At 44.3% G+C, this 15,381-nt stretch overlaps 1 protein-coding gene across 7 annotated transcripts in view; it reads right to left on the reverse strand.

Moving 5' to 3' along the window:
* THSD7B (thrombospondin type 1 domain containing 7B) overlaps window positions 1-15,381 on the reverse strand; it is a 924,116-nt gene that overhangs the window by 799,441 nt on the left and 109,294 nt on the right. For all 7 annotated transcript variants that reach the window (XM_033944565.1, XM_033944564.1, XM_033944562.1 and 4 more), the window contains exon 2: window positions 11,877-12,171. The gene's annotated coding sequence lies outside the window, so the exon portion shown is untranslated. The remainder of the gene's footprint in view (window positions 1-11,876; window positions 12,172-15,381) is intronic.

The raw sequence follows: 15,381 nt of genomic DNA on the forward strand, positions 1-15,381 counted from the left end.
GGAGAGTGACACGTTTGATAAAAGGTATGGAAAACCTTTCATACACTGAGAGACTGGAGAAATTGGGGCTCTTTTCCCTGGAAAAGAGGAGACTTAGAGGGGACATGATAGAGACTTACAAGATCATGAAGCGCATAGAGAAAGTAGAGAGGGACAGATTCTTCAGACTTTTGAAAACTACAAGAACGAGAGGGCATTCGGAAAAGTTGAAAGGGGACAGATTCAAAACCAATGCTAGGAAGTTTTTCTTCACCCAATGGGTGGTGCACACCTGGAATGTGCTTACAGAGGGCATGAAAGGACAGAGTACGATATTAGGGTTCAAGAAGGGATTGGACAATTTTCTGAAGGAAAAGGGGATAAAGGGGTATAGATAGAGGACTACTACACAGGTCCTGGAACTTTTGGGCCGCCACACGAGTGGACTGCTGGCACGATGGACCTCTGGTCTGACCCAGCAGAGGCACTTCTCATGTTCTTATTAACATGGCAACTGTGAAATTCAAGTTTGCCTCTGCTTGGGCCAGGCTTCAAGATTATATAGTGTCTCACCATTTACCCCCTCTTCTATAAAGCCGCGCTAGTGGTTTTTAGCACAGAGAACTGCGCTGAATGGCCTGCACTATTCCTGACACTCACAGGAACTCAATCGGGAGCAATGCGGGCCATTCAGCGCAGCTCTCTGCACTAAAAACCTCTAGCGCGGTTTCGTAGAAGAGAGGGTTAATGCAGCTGTACTAAGACCACAAGAATCAGATGGCATCTTTATGTATCACATTGACAGTATTTCTTGTACTTCCTGCCTCCTCTGTGCTTACTGCTTGGATACAAAGCACAGATCTTGGAAGGCAGATGCTATCTACAAACAACAAGAGTAAAGATAGAACTTACATGCATTGTTCACAAAATAATGGGACCAGAAATACTGTACCTTGCTTCTTTGTTTTGCAAAATGCCACAAGGTTTCCATTTGCTCTGATGGCATTAAAGACATTTTCTACCATTGTCTATGTAGGCATCCTATTGTTTTTACTGCAGGAAGATTATTTAGATCTTTATTTTACATCTTTTAATGTTTATATACTTACAAGCCCAAAAGCTGCTTAAATGGTTACCCATTCAGGTACAGTAGCCGAGTTTGTACCTAGGCAATGGAGGATTAAGACCCTCCTTTTATCAAGCCGCAGTGTTTTTTTTTTTAATTGCCGGCCGCTGCAGTAAAAGTTCTGACGCTCATAGGAATTCTATAAGTTTCAGACCTTTTACCGCAGCAGCTGGCAATTAAAAAAAACCCTAAAATGGCTTGATGAAAGGGGTCCTATCACAAGGAGCTACAAGTGGGATTTAAACCGGGCTTCCCCAATTCTCAAATGCTGTTCAAACGACTAGGCTACTCCTGCACTTAAAACATTTTAACTTGCAGAAAGAATCAGGTGCTCTAAACACACAAATCCCTTTTAAGAGTACTGTAGTAGGAAGTGTGATCTGGGTACTAAACCAGGACTTAAGGCTCAACAAAATAAAACACTAAGGCCCAAATTCTGTAACCAGCGCCTAAAGGAAGGCACCTATTTCAGAGGCGCCTATCTAAATTGAAGAACAAGCTCAATTAAGCTTTTTAATCAGCACTGATTGAAACGTAGGCGCCTATCAAGAAAGCGCGATTCTGTAACAAGGTGCCTCTAAAAATTTAGGCGGCCTTCAAAAAAATAGGCACTATGTATGTTAGGTGTGGGTGTGGCTACATGTTAGGCACCTTCTTACAGAATCACTGCTCTTAAGCGTACTTAAGGGCTCGCATGGGCGCCTAACTTTTAGTTGTGTCTAGAGCTGGTCTATTTAATGGGCGCCTCCAAAATGGGCGCCTCCAAAAGAGGTCCATCGTGCCCAGCAGTCCACTCGTGCGGCGACCCAACAGGTCCAGGACCTGTGTAGTAGTCCTCTATCTATACCCCTCTATCCCCTTTACCTTCAGAAAATTGTCCAATTCATTAAACAGCACCCAACTGTACTTGAATCGCACTGAACAGTGCCTAATTAGGCGCCTAACTTTTGGGTGCTTCTTATAGAATTTGCCCTTAAGGGCCTCTTTTCAAAGCCTCGGTAGCGATTCCTGTGCAGCAAAGGTGACGCAGCCCATTTAACCTTTATGGGCTACGTCGTATTTGCCGCGCCAGGACTCACTACCGCAGCTGTGTAAAAGGTGCTGTAAGTTGAGAATCATAAGGGCTCATTTATTAATTTTGGCTCGTTTATTTACAAAGCAAATTAAGTAGATACACCTCAGTTCATACACTATCAGTCATGGCTTTTTAAATTAGAGTGCAACTAAGGAGCCTATAGAATGGAAAGGATGTGATTCATTTGAAACAAATTTAAATTTTGGCTTTATTTTTTTCTACCTTTGAAACTAACCATAAGGAAAAATGAACAAAATGAGCCAGCCTTGTCCATACCACTCCACCACATATCTTATACCACCAAATCTTAAGTCACAGACTTCTTTCAAATTTGATTAACTCTCCTCGGTGCAGTACTTCAGAATTTCGTTGAAATATTACCACACTCCAAATTTGTACCGGCCTTGAATCAGTTGGCAACATTTTGAAACTAACCAAAAGAAAAAAATGAACAAAAAGAGCCAGGCCTAGTCATACCACTCCATCACAAATCTTATACCACCAAATCTTAAGTCACAGACTTCTTTCAAATTTTATTAACTCTCCTCGGTGCAGTACTTCAGAATTTCGTTGAAATATTACCACACTCCAAATTTGTACCGGCCTTGAATCAGTTGGCAACATTTTGAAACTAACCAAAAGAAAAAAATGAACAAAAAGAGCCAGCCTTGTCCATACCACTCCACCACATATCTTATACCACCAAATCTTAAGTCACAGACTTCTTTCAAATTTGATTAACGCTCCTCGGTGCAGTACTTCAGAATTTTGCTGAAATATTACTGTACTTCAAACCTGTGTCAGTATTTTGGCACTGACAGGGATGATTGAAAGATCACTTCAGCAACATTTCAATCCCATGAATTGGGAAAGATGGCCCAGGGAATCTAAATAGAGAATATAGATGAGATTGGCATGAGCCCAGTTTTATAGATATAGGGGAGGAACTTGGGCTGGACTAGTTTCTTTCTTTATTCAATTTTCTATACCATTCTCTCAAGGGAGCTCAGAATAGTTTACATAAATTTATTCAATTACTCAAGCATTTTCCCCTGCCTGTCCCAGTGGGCTCACAATCTATCTAATGTACCTGGGGCAGTGTTTCTTTCTTTCTTTCGTTTCCATAGTATGTTTGCATATCATGTTTCAAATAGACAAAGCATAGCAAAATCACGCCTGAAAAAATATTTTTGGTGTATACCCTTCTAAAACTAATTAATAACAAAGATTAACAGCAGATAACATAAAAAGGAAATTCTACCTTCCCCGCCACGGTGGTTCTCTAAATGCCAAAAAGGATCTGATTTTAAAATTGAAGCATATATGATATACTAATTCAAGCTTTGGCTCTATTTCCTTTGCAAACTAGTTTTCACAATCCCAATTGCTTTTGCTGCCCTGCAAGCAAGTAACATTGTCAGCAGAACGAGCTTTTTTTCCCCTAAAATTGATTCCTGATGCACCTGATACTCGGTGAAGAGAAGGTCAATTATTTCTCCTCTGTTGGTGAAAAGGTCAGTTAGAGTTCTACTCACTAGAATATTTTTATATAGGTACAGAATAAAAAGAAAAATCGATAGGAAATATATCCTTCCAAAACAGTAGATGAACTGAATTAAGTTAGAAGTTGTGTGAGCCCTGAAATCTGATTTCTATTTTATTTTTTAAAAGCTGTACAGACACACTCTCAAAAAGTTGTAAGAGACACACTCTCGAAAAGCTCCTAGATCGCACCTAACGGCAACTAACTTAAGGGTTTTAATTGATTCTAAGTGGCACAATAATTTGTCATGCCATTAAACCCTTATTAAAAAAATTAGGTGACACTAGGTAGTCTCTAGAGCTGGCAGCTAGATCCATGGCACCTAACATTGCATAGTGACATTGAAACCTGAAAGTGGGTGTGTTTAGGGGGCGGCGCTGGGCTTTGGCATCTCTATGCAACACTAGCCATGATTCTGCAAGGACTCTAGGCGCTGTAAATATAGGCCTGCAAGGTTCTTGCTGGGCGCTAGAATCCCCGATTTTGAAAGCGATGCCTGGTCGTGATTAACACACAGCTAACGTCTCTTTGCCGAGCAGGAGTACAGGAAGATCGCTCCTGCTCGGTCTACTACTAGACCACCAGGAACTTAAAAGTACGTGTGGGAGGCAGGAGGGAGGTAAAAATCATCACAGTTGGCTGGAACAGGAGGCGGGAAGGATCCCTCTTGTCCCATCCCACCAAGAGACCACCAGGGAATTCAAAAGTTACGCGGGGGAGGCGGGAGGAAAGCAAAAGTATTTAGAGTCAACGGTGACAGGAGGAGTGAGGGATCCATCACTGGTAGTCCATCACTGGACTACCAGGTCTTCCGGCAGGCCTGGTGGAGGCCTGCAAGGTATTGGGAGGAAGGAAGAGGAGACAGGGCAGGAAGGGAGGGGGGACAGGGTGCAGAGCCTGGCAGCGCAGGAAGGGAGGGGGGCTGGGTGCAAAGTCTGGCAGGGCACCTGAATATTACCTCGCCTCCCACACCCCAGCTTTTATTCGAGTCAATCCGTTTTGCTCTTTTTTGGGGGAAAGGGCTACTTTGGCTTAAATTTAGGTTGTCTCATATATGGTAGTTTCTGTACTGTTTTTTTTCAATTCATCATATAATACTTGAATGTATTTAAAGTAGAATCTCAGTTATCCGGCACCCACGGGAATTGGCGGATACCGGATAACTGTTTTTTTTTTGTTAATTGAGAGTGTGTTAGAAACCTTGTCTAACACAATCTCAATTCCTGCCCCGAAGCACCAGTGCTAATCTTTAGCATGCGCTAAATTAGTTAGCGCGCACCTTAAAAAAAAGGACCCCTTTGTGTAGTTTGCAGGCAATATAATGTACTCGTAGCTAACTCTTTAGGTAGTCTGGGCTACTCTGCACAGGCTTACCAGATTTTCTGGAACAAAAATCCAGACCTCCATCCCTACCCCCAAGGCCCACTCAGTTCCACCCGGCCCGGCCCCGTCCTGCCCGAGTCATGCCCCATTCCACCCCCAGTCCTGCCCCCAACCTCGCCCCCTCAACCTGTTCGCTTGTCGCATGCACTGGTGTGACGTCGCCATGACGTCGCCAAGTTGCATCCGAGCATGCATAGATGCTGTCACGATGTCGCCGCTAGCTGGAAGCTTTTCAAAACCCGAACAAAGTGTAGGGGAAATCCAGACATCTGGTAACCCTAACTCTGCATCATCTCCCATGTTACCATTTAGGCATCCTGGTGCCGCATGCTATTCTATTGAAGCTTCTGGCTGCACAGATTCCATCATAGAATGCCAGCATAACCTGATACAGTAGACTCTCAGTTAACCGGCACCCATGAGGATTGTTAGATGCTGGATAAATGTAGTTTCTGGTTGCCTGAGAGTTATTATTAAAAATAGGCCTGACTAATACTATACCCCATACTTTGCCATTCCATAAACTGTTCCAAACAAACTACCGGACATGTGGTAGGCAAGGTATGGGCATACATGGGCTGGCGTGTCAAGTTTACACTTAAATTTCCACCAGAAATTGATTTTATTTTCATTTTTATTTAAAGTATTACAGTATTTCTTAGGTTTTTGTTTTTTTCTGTTTGCTTGAGAGTTCCGGTTGCTTGAGTTCCAGTTAACAGAGAGTCTACTGTATTGGCACACCCACTGTTACACCTGTCATAGGCCTGACATGACTGCAGTAGCGTAAAAAAAGAACATATGAATTGCCTTACTGGGACAGACTGAAGGTCCATTAAACCCAGTATCCTGTTTCTAACAGTGGCCAATCCAGGTCACAGGTACCTAGCAAGATCTCAAAGAGTGAAACAGATTTTATGCTGCTTATCCTAGGAATAATCAGTGGATTTCCCCCAGCCATCTCAATAATGGTTTATGACCTTCTCTTTTAGGAAAGTATCCAAACCGTTTTTAAATCCTGCTATGCTAACTGATTTTACCATATTCTCCAGCAACGAATTCCTGTGTTTAATTACATGTTGAGTAAAGACATTTTTTCTCTGGTTTGTTTTAAATCTATTACTTAGTAGCTTCATTGTATGCCCCCTAGTCCTAGTATTTTTGGAAACAGTAAACAAGTGATTCACATCTACCCTTTCTACTCTACTCAGTATTTTATAGGTCTCTTACATATCTCCACTGAGCCAACTCTCCTCAGATCTGAAGAGCCTTAGCCACTATTAAGTTTATTAAATATTTAGTTTGTTAACTAAAATCCTGCACAAGACCAATGATGAATACCTACTTCACCCCAGTAAAGATACGAAAAACAACAAAAGTAGTGTCTTGGGTGTTTGAGGTCTTGAGTGTAATTAGAACTCAATTAAGTTTATTCATAGATAGTTGCATTAAGTAAACAGTTTACTTAATGCAAATCGCGCCGGCGTTGTGGGGGGTTTGGTGGGTTGTAACCCCCCACATTTTACTGTAAACTTAACTTTTTCCCTAAAAACAGTGAAAAAGTGAAGTTTTCAGTAAAATTTGGGGGGTTACAACCCCCCAAACCCCCCACAACGCGGCACAATCTGTATTAAGTAAAGTTGGGGGGTTCCCCCCCACGATCCCCCCTGTCAGAGCCCTAAAAACAGTAATTTTCTTCGGTGCGCGCACTGCGCTCAATTGTCTGCTCGCGCCTTTGTCCCGGCGCGCTTTTGACCTGACACCGATAGAAAGCCAGTGACGTGATCTAAGGCGAGGGCGAGGCGAGTGCAGTGAGGTTGGCAGAAAGTTAGTCATGCAGCAGAGTTTTGTACAGATTGAAGGGGGAAGAGGCGGTTCAGCGGGAGATCTGTTAGAAGTAGATTGCAGTAATCTAGGCATGAGGTTATGAGAGTGTGGACAAGGTTTCAGGTAGTGTGTTCAGAGAGTTAATGTTGTAGAGACAGAAGCAATAGGCTTTAGCCACCTGTTGGATGTGGGTAGAAAATGAGAGTCGAAGACATCTCCAAGGTTATGAGCAGAGGAGACAGGAACAATAACAACTTATTTACAGAGCTGGAGAACGGAGGAAGAGGAGCAGAGGATTTAGGAGGAAAGAGGGGCAGTTCAGTCTTGGACATGTTTAGTTTCAGGTGGTGGTGGGACATCCAGGCAGTTACATCAGCCAAACATGCTGAGATTTTTTTCTAGGATTTTAGATGAAATCTCGGGTGTAGAGAGGTAAATCTGGGAATCATCAGCATACAGGTGATACTGGAAGTCATGGGAGGAGATCAGGGCTCTAAGGGAAGAGGTGTAGAGAGAGAAGAGAAGAAGTCCTATGGCAGAGCCCTGGGGTACGCCAACTGCTAGTGGGATATCAGCAGAGGAGGACCCACCAGTGCCTACACTAAAGGTGCGATGGGAGAGGTAGGAGACAAACCAGGAGAGGACAGATTTGCGGAATCCAAGCGAGGAAAGCGTATTAAGGAGTAAGCAGTGATTAACAGTATCAAAAGCAGCAGACAGGTCAAGAAGGATGAAGATAGCTTGACCAGGAACAGGTCACTGCAGACTTTGGTAAGGACCTTGGAGTACAGGGGGCAAAAGCCAGATTGTAGAGGATCAAGAGTCTGTCAAGATGAAAAGAAGCCATGGCAGCGACGGAGGACAGTGTGCTTGACCTGCTTGGGTAGGAACAGAAGAAGGGAGACAGGACAACAGTTCTATCCTGCTTACTGCTATATAAGTCTTCTGCATATTTATGTGGAGATTGATTTCAGGCTTGTTGAGCACAGACTATGGGCTCATTTTACAAAGGTGCGTTAGGGCCTTAACACGCAAAATAGCGTGCGCTAAATTGCCGCGTGCGCTAGGCCTTACTTAATGCCAGCATTGAGCTGGCAATATTCTAGAAGCGTACCGTACAGTAACTTTGTGTATGCGCTAAAAACGCTAGCACACCTTAGTAAAAGGAGCCCTATATTTTGAAAGTAAACAACTTACGTCTTTCCTTGTTTGATAATCTTTAGTTAACACCTGGATTAGGGAACAAGTATGATAACTACCTATGGACTGTAATTTCAAGTAGTTCATTTTTAGTTTGCAAAATTAATATATTGCCTAAAATACATTAGTCACAGTATTTAAACGTTTGTTTTTTTTTTTATTTAAGCACATCTGAAAGCTGCCATCTGGCTTTCGTGCATTTTTCTCTTGATTTTCTTTGTGAATCTTCATTTCAGAGCCACTTGCAAGTCTCCCGTGACCTAATGTACCGTATTTTCACATAGATAACGCGCACCCGTGTAAAACGCGCAAACGGGTATAGCGCACAAAAAAACACATATTTATGTACATACATTTTTATATACCGCGCACACCCGTATACCGCGCATGCTGCCCGACTCTCCTTTCGCCTGCCCCGACTCTCCTCTGGAGACCCCGACTCTGTTTTCGCCCGCCCCAACTCTCCTTTCCTCCTTGAAGTCCTGTCCCTACTCTGAAAGCCTGATGCCCCCCCCCGATTCACCCCCCCCACAGGACCGCTCGCACCCCCACCCCGAAGGACCGCTCGCACGCACCCGCACCCCCACCATGAAGGACCGCTCGCACCCCCACCCCGAAGGAGCGCTAGCACTCCCACCCCGAAGGACCGCTCGCACCCCCACCCGAAGAACCGCTCGCACCCCCACAGCCTCACCCCCCTCCCCCATGGAGAAGCTGTCTACCTTGTTTCCGGATGCCAGCGAGCCCAGCTGTTTCCTCTGCCGGCGGTCCCGCCCCTTCTCTGAGCCCTGCTGCGCTGCTTTTTCTTCCGGCGGTCCCGCCCTTTCTCTGACATCAAAGAAAGGGCGGGACCGCCTGAAGAGGAAGCAGCGCAGCACAGGGCTCTGAGAAGGGGCAGGACCGCCGGCAGAGGAAGCAGCTGGGCTGGCATCCGGAAACAAGGTAGACAGTTTCTCCATGGGGGAGGGGGGGAGGCTGTGGGGGTGCGAGCGGTCCTTCGGGTGGGGGTGCGAGCGGTCCTTCGGGGTGGGAGTGCGAGCGCTCCTTCCGGGTGATGAATCGGGCGTCGGGGGGGAAACTACGTAAAAAAAAATTTGGACAACGCGCTCACGCGTATAACGCGCAAGGGTATGCGCGGTTTGTAAAAACCACGTATAACGCGCGCGTTATATGCGAGAAAATACGGTAATTATCGGTGAGTTGGTGGCGGGAGCAGTCAGAAGCTGTCAGGAGCCCGCGTTTTAAATTATTTTGTGAAAACAAGAGTGCTCCACCAAGTGGAACCAAGTAAGCAAGAGCGCCTGGATAACAAATTTGGCAGCACAGCACCGGCAATCATAGTTCCCTAACCAAAAATAAGAAGAAAGCCAAATAGCGAAGAGAATTCCACTGTCACCTATATACAAAATAAAGAAGAAACTGAATGCTGCAATTTGTTCCCTTTTCCCTCCTGCAACAACAAAAAGTTTCCAAGATAAAGAACATTTCCACTTGTGGCTCTGTTTATTAAAAAAAAGAACTGAATCAAATAATCAGGATTTGAGATCATAGCAATCTTTACCCAGATTATCAGATAAGGAAAACATTCTCTTATTTGGTAAACTGACCTCACTCGGTGCTTCTATCAGGGCTGCAGTCCCTCTCTACCCGTGCAATAAAAAACAGCACCCAGCTCCATCTGCTTTAATACCATTCACTCCCTTTACAGCAGGGACTGCAGCCCTGCTAGAGCAAGCATACAGTAGACAGGTGGTCATTGCAGTTACGTTGTTCACGCTAGTTAACAGCGGTTTTTTCGTGAGAGTCGACACCATGGAGTTTTTTCCCTTTGGAAGTTGTGAAGCCGTTTCTCTCCCTTAGGAACAGTAGAAACAGGGTGCTCTTTCGGGCAGTCATCAGATTCACAGCGTATCAAGAGTTAAGTTTCTTTGATCCTTTGCTTGATCTTCGATACACTTTATGAAATTTTGGGACTCTTTGGAGGGCTGTGTGATTGGACTCTTTCTTTCTTCAGGCTGATAAGGATTGAGTGCTTTAAACCAGGGGTGCCCAATAGGTTGATCGCAATCGACCGTTAGATCGCCAAGGCAAAGTGAGTCGATCGCGGAGCCCATCCCGGGCTCCGTGATAGACTCACTTTGCCTTGGCAATCTACCGGGCCGATCAGCCTTCCTCTCCCCGATGTCAATTCTGCCGTCGGAGAGGAAGTTCGGGCCAGCCAATCGCTGCCTAGCTGAGCTGCAACTTCCTCTCCGACGGCAGAATTGAAGTCGGGGAGAGGAATGCTTATCGGCCCAACGTAGGGAAGCAGGAAGAGCTTGGGGCAGCGGTGGCTTTGGAGCCTGTTACCCTATGGTGGAAGCAGTGGCTTGGTGGAGAGCAGGGAGAAAGAAAGAAAGGGGGCAGGCAGGGAGACAGAAGGAAAGAAGGGAAACAGAAAAAAAGGAAGGGGGCATGAAGAGAGAAAAAAAGAAAGAGAGACAGGGAGAAAGAAAGGGCAGGGAGAGAGGAAGAAAAAGTTGGGGGAGGGAATGAGGTCTGGAGGAGAGGAAGCATACAGACTGAAAGAAGGGAAGAAAGATTGGATGCACAGTCAGAAGAAGAAAGTGCAATCAGAGACTCAAAAGTAGGAAAAATGATTTTATTTTCAATTTAGTGATCAAAATGTGTCCGTTTTGAGAATTTATATCTTCTGTCTATATTTTGCACTATGGCCCCCCTTTTACTAAACTACAATAACGTTTTTTAGCGCAGGGAGCCTATGAGCGTCGAGAGCATCGCAGGACATTCAGCGCAGCTCTCTGCGCTAAAAACAGCTATCGCGGTTTAGTAAAAAGGGAGGGGGTTATATTTGTCTATTTTTGTATAGTTGTTACTGAGGTGACATTGCATAAAGTCAGCTGCCTTGACCTCATTGAAAATCTGCGGAATATAAATGATAATTAACAGTTTCTCTGGTAGATCATTTTGATATGGTCATTTTAAAAGTAGCTCGCAAGCCCAAAAAGTGTGGGCACCCCTGCTTTAAACAATCCCAGAATTCAGATTATAAATATTGGGATGTTTTGAAAAAAATCTGAGAGGTTTACCCCTAAATTCAGCAAGGATGCATATAACATAGCATTATGTAAATTGGTTGAGAGGCTTGATAGTGTTTTATAAAAGACTGCAATCATGCTCTTAAGCCAGTGCAAGAATAGAAATCTAGGCCCTCTCTCACAAAGGTGCGCTAAGCGTTTTAGTGCGCAATCAGCACGCGCTAAATCAACACACGCGCTAAACGCTAATGCATCCTTAGGATAGCATGCACACATTAGCGTTTAGTGCGTGTTTAGCGCGCAATAATATTTAGCGCACATTAAAAAAGCATAGCGCACCATTGTAAAAAAGGGGGGCAGTAACATCCAAACCCTTAACAGGGCAAAAGCCGTGAAAACTGCTGCCAAATCCTGTCTCACTAGCTCACGTTAATAGAAGTTCCAACCACAAAACTCATAGGAGAGTGGACAAGATCAAGAAACGAAGGGGGAAGTCTTAAATTAAAAGTACGTTTAATCTGCTTTGACATGGCAATACAGAAAGCATTCAGAGACTTTACTGTACTATACCTGACCTAGAAACCGTTTGATAATAGGTTGGCAAAAAAAAAAAAAAAAAAAGCACATATTTCATTTTCAATCATTGTGATTCTCCTCCAGAGAACAAGAAAAAAAAAAAAAAGAATTAAAGAACTAATTTCAGCTTACCTGAACTGATGAGTGGCAGAAACTTATCACTTGCACTGACTCCAAGATTTATGGATTCTCACTCCTTATCACGACCTTTCTGATATGTTATCTGACACCTTTTACAACTAAACACTGCCTTGTCTGCAAGATGCATTATCTGGGGAGTAATCCTCTGCGATTCAGAACTAGCATATCCCTGCTTGAAAAATGTGCCTGTCAAATTATCCTTGCATCCAGCTTAGATAGCCTGTTGTAAGTGCCTGGTCAGAAGTCTTCCAAATGAGAGCTTCCAAATTCTTCAGATGCCATTGACCTATGGGGGTAAAATATAAGAAATTGCATTAGCCACAGCACTAAAAAATCAATCAATTATAATCCCAGAGCAAATTATAATTTTAGGTGACACTATACCAGGGGTAGGGAACTCCGGTCCTCGAGAGCCGTATTCCAGTCGGGTTTTCAGGATTTCCCCAATATATATACATTGAAAGCAGTGCATGCACATAGATAAGAACATAAGAACATAAGCAGTGCCTCCGCTGGGTCAGACCACAGGTCCATCCCGCCCAGCAGTCCGCTCCCGCGGCGGCCCAAACAGGTCACGACCTGTCTGTATCACCAGAAGGGGCTCCCTTGCCACCTTGGTTTCTCATTTAAGTCCTGTCTTCCTATCGAAGTCCTAACCCTCCGGTCTTGCACATGCACGACCTGGTTGGGTTTCTATACTCATTACCTGGTTAGCTTTCTATACTTGTGTTTCATCCCAGCTCCTCCCTCAGTATCCCATGATCCCTTTATCCTTCAGGAATCCGTCCAATCCCTGTTTGAATCCCTGTACCGTACTCTGCCTGATCACTTCAAACGCAAGGAAGTTTTTTGTTTTTGTTTTTTTTCACCCAAAGGGTCGTGGACACTTGGACTGCACGTATTCATCGGGGAAATCCTGAAAACCCGACTGGAATACAGCTCTCGAGGACCGGAGTTCCCTACCCCTGCACTATAACTTACAGAACATATTTAGGGCATCTTATCAAATTAGCGCAGGCCAGTGAGGCAAATGCACCAAAGCACATTCAGTTCCTATGGGCTTCGGTGCATTTACTGTGGCAGCATCGCTACCTCACCTTTGTAAAAGGGGCCCTTAAAAGGCTTCGGTGCATTTGTCACATGGCACTCGCTAGCTTGGGTTCCACTGTAGTCAATTGATATTAAAAAAAAAAAATAGACTTCAGTTTGTATGTACACCTGTTACAATTGTTGGGGGTATTATTTGGCCTGTGGTGCCCAGGAGTTTTTAAACGCTGGCTGCCATAGGTTTGGTTTTTTTTTTAGACCAGGGTATTCAGTGCACGCTGGTCTGGGTATCAGTGATATTCAAACCAGCACCTGGATAAAGCTAGAACAGCCTATTTGCCAACTTAACTTTATCTGGAGAGTTACCCAGATACCTCCTTTTTCTATGACTTTAATGCCTAAATGTGAATTCTGATGTACAGGAAGCAGTCCTTTTATTATTTATTTATTTATTCAATTTTCCATACCGTTCTCCCTGGAGAGCTCAGAACAGTTCACATGAATTTATTCAGGTACTCAAGCATTTTTCCCTGTCTTTCCCGGTGGGCTCACAATCTATCTAACGTACAATGGGGGAAACAAGTGGCTTGCCCAGGGTCACAAGGAGCAGGGTGGATTTGAACCCACAACCTCAGGGTGCTGAGGCTGCAGCTTTAACCACTGTGCCACTCTAGAAATCAAAACGTAGTGAAAGTGAGCCAAGTGTAGAACAATCAAGCCTTTGTGACATCACTGATGAGGTTGGCTCTTAGGCACTGGTGGAATGAGGCATTATGATGTCACAATACCAGCTCTGGTTATCAGAGGCTGAAGCTTTCCACACTATGTATTTATTCAGTTTTCTATACCATTCTCCCAGGGGAGCTCAGAAGGGTTTACATGAATTTATTCAGGTACTCAAGCATTTTTCCCTGTCTATCTTGGTGAACTCACAATCTATCTAATGTACCTGGGGCAATGGGGGAAACAAGTGGCTTGCCCAGGGTCACAAGGAGCAGTGTGGATTTGAACCCACAACCTCAGGGTGCTGAGGCTGCAGCTTTAACCACTGCGCCACTCTAGAAATCATAATGTAGTAAAAGTGAGCCAAGTCTAGGACAATCAAGCCATTGTGACATCACTGATGAAGTTTGCTCTCAAGCATTGGTGGAATGCGACATTAAGACATTACAATACCTGCTCTGGTTACAAGAGACAGAAACTTTTCACACTATTTATTCATTCAGTTTTCTATACCGTTCTCCCAGGCGAGCTCAGAACAGTTCACATGAATTTATTCAGGTACGCAAGCATTTTTCCCTGTCTTTCCCGGTGGGTTCACAATCTATCTAATGTACCTGGGGAAATGGGGGATTAAGTGACATGCCCAGGGTCATAAGGAACAGCATGGGTTTGAACCAACAATTTCAGGGTGCTGAAGCCGTAGCTTTAACCATTGCACCAGGTTAAAAACCACTATCACAGAGCACGCTCAGGCATCCCGTGGTAGTTTTGGGATTGGTACATGCTTCCCATGTGCTAAAAAAAAAAAAAAAGATTTTAGTTTTTAGTGCTGGGGTGTGTCTGGGGAAGGAGAGTAGGCATGCTCTGCATTAATCAGCGCAGTTATATCACCATGTGCTAACTGATTAGCACATAGCATGCGAGCCCTTTCCATCTATGAAATAAGTGTTGGTAAGTGCTTGCACGTTAATGGCCCCGCACTAAGGGGAAAATTAGCATGTGGCCTTTGATGGGAATTATGAAAAATCTGCCATTTTACTGCCGCACTAGAAGTGGCCTCAGTGTGCAGGAAAGACCCATGCTGTGGATAGGGCTGGCCACTTTTTATCACAACTAAATTAAATTATAGAACATTAGCACTAAGGAAGTGCAGGTACGTGCGTAAGTGCTGGTTGGACAGTAATCGGTGTTTGATAATTAGTGTGCACAATTCTCATAGGGGCCCTTGTTCTAAGCTGCGGTAAGCACTAATGCAGGTATACTGCAGCAAAAAGGCTTACGCGTGCTAAAAGAAGTAAAATTTATTTTTTTGTGCCGAGGGTGGGCGGGGAGGGGTAGAGAGTAGGTGTGAAGGTCTGGTTCATATCCAGTTGACCAAACATCTTGAGCAACACACTCTACTCCATGATTCACAATCAGGATTTAGGTCCTACTTCAGCACCGAAACGGTGATAGCTGCATTATTGGATTATTTAATAAGCCTTCGAAGTAAAGGTAAAAGCGCACTAGTGCTTCAATTCGATTTTAGTAGTGCCTTTGATCTAGTAGATCATTCTACTTTATTAATTTGTTTGGATGCTCTGGGCCTTCAAGGAAATGTTTACTCCTGGTTCAAAGGTTTTCTGGAGTCCAGATTGTACCAAGTTAGGTTTAGGACCCACCTCTCTTCAATCTGGAATAGAGAGTTGCGCGGGGACAGAAATCCCACCCGTCCCCACCCGTCCCC

Source organism: Geotrypetes seraphini, chromosome 5, assembly GCF_902459505.1.
Source record: "Geotrypetes seraphini chromosome 5, aGeoSer1.1, whole genome shotgun sequence".
In the NCBI taxonomy this organism is placed as follows: Eukaryota; Metazoa; Chordata; class Amphibia; order Gymnophiona; family Dermophiidae; genus Geotrypetes; species Geotrypetes seraphini.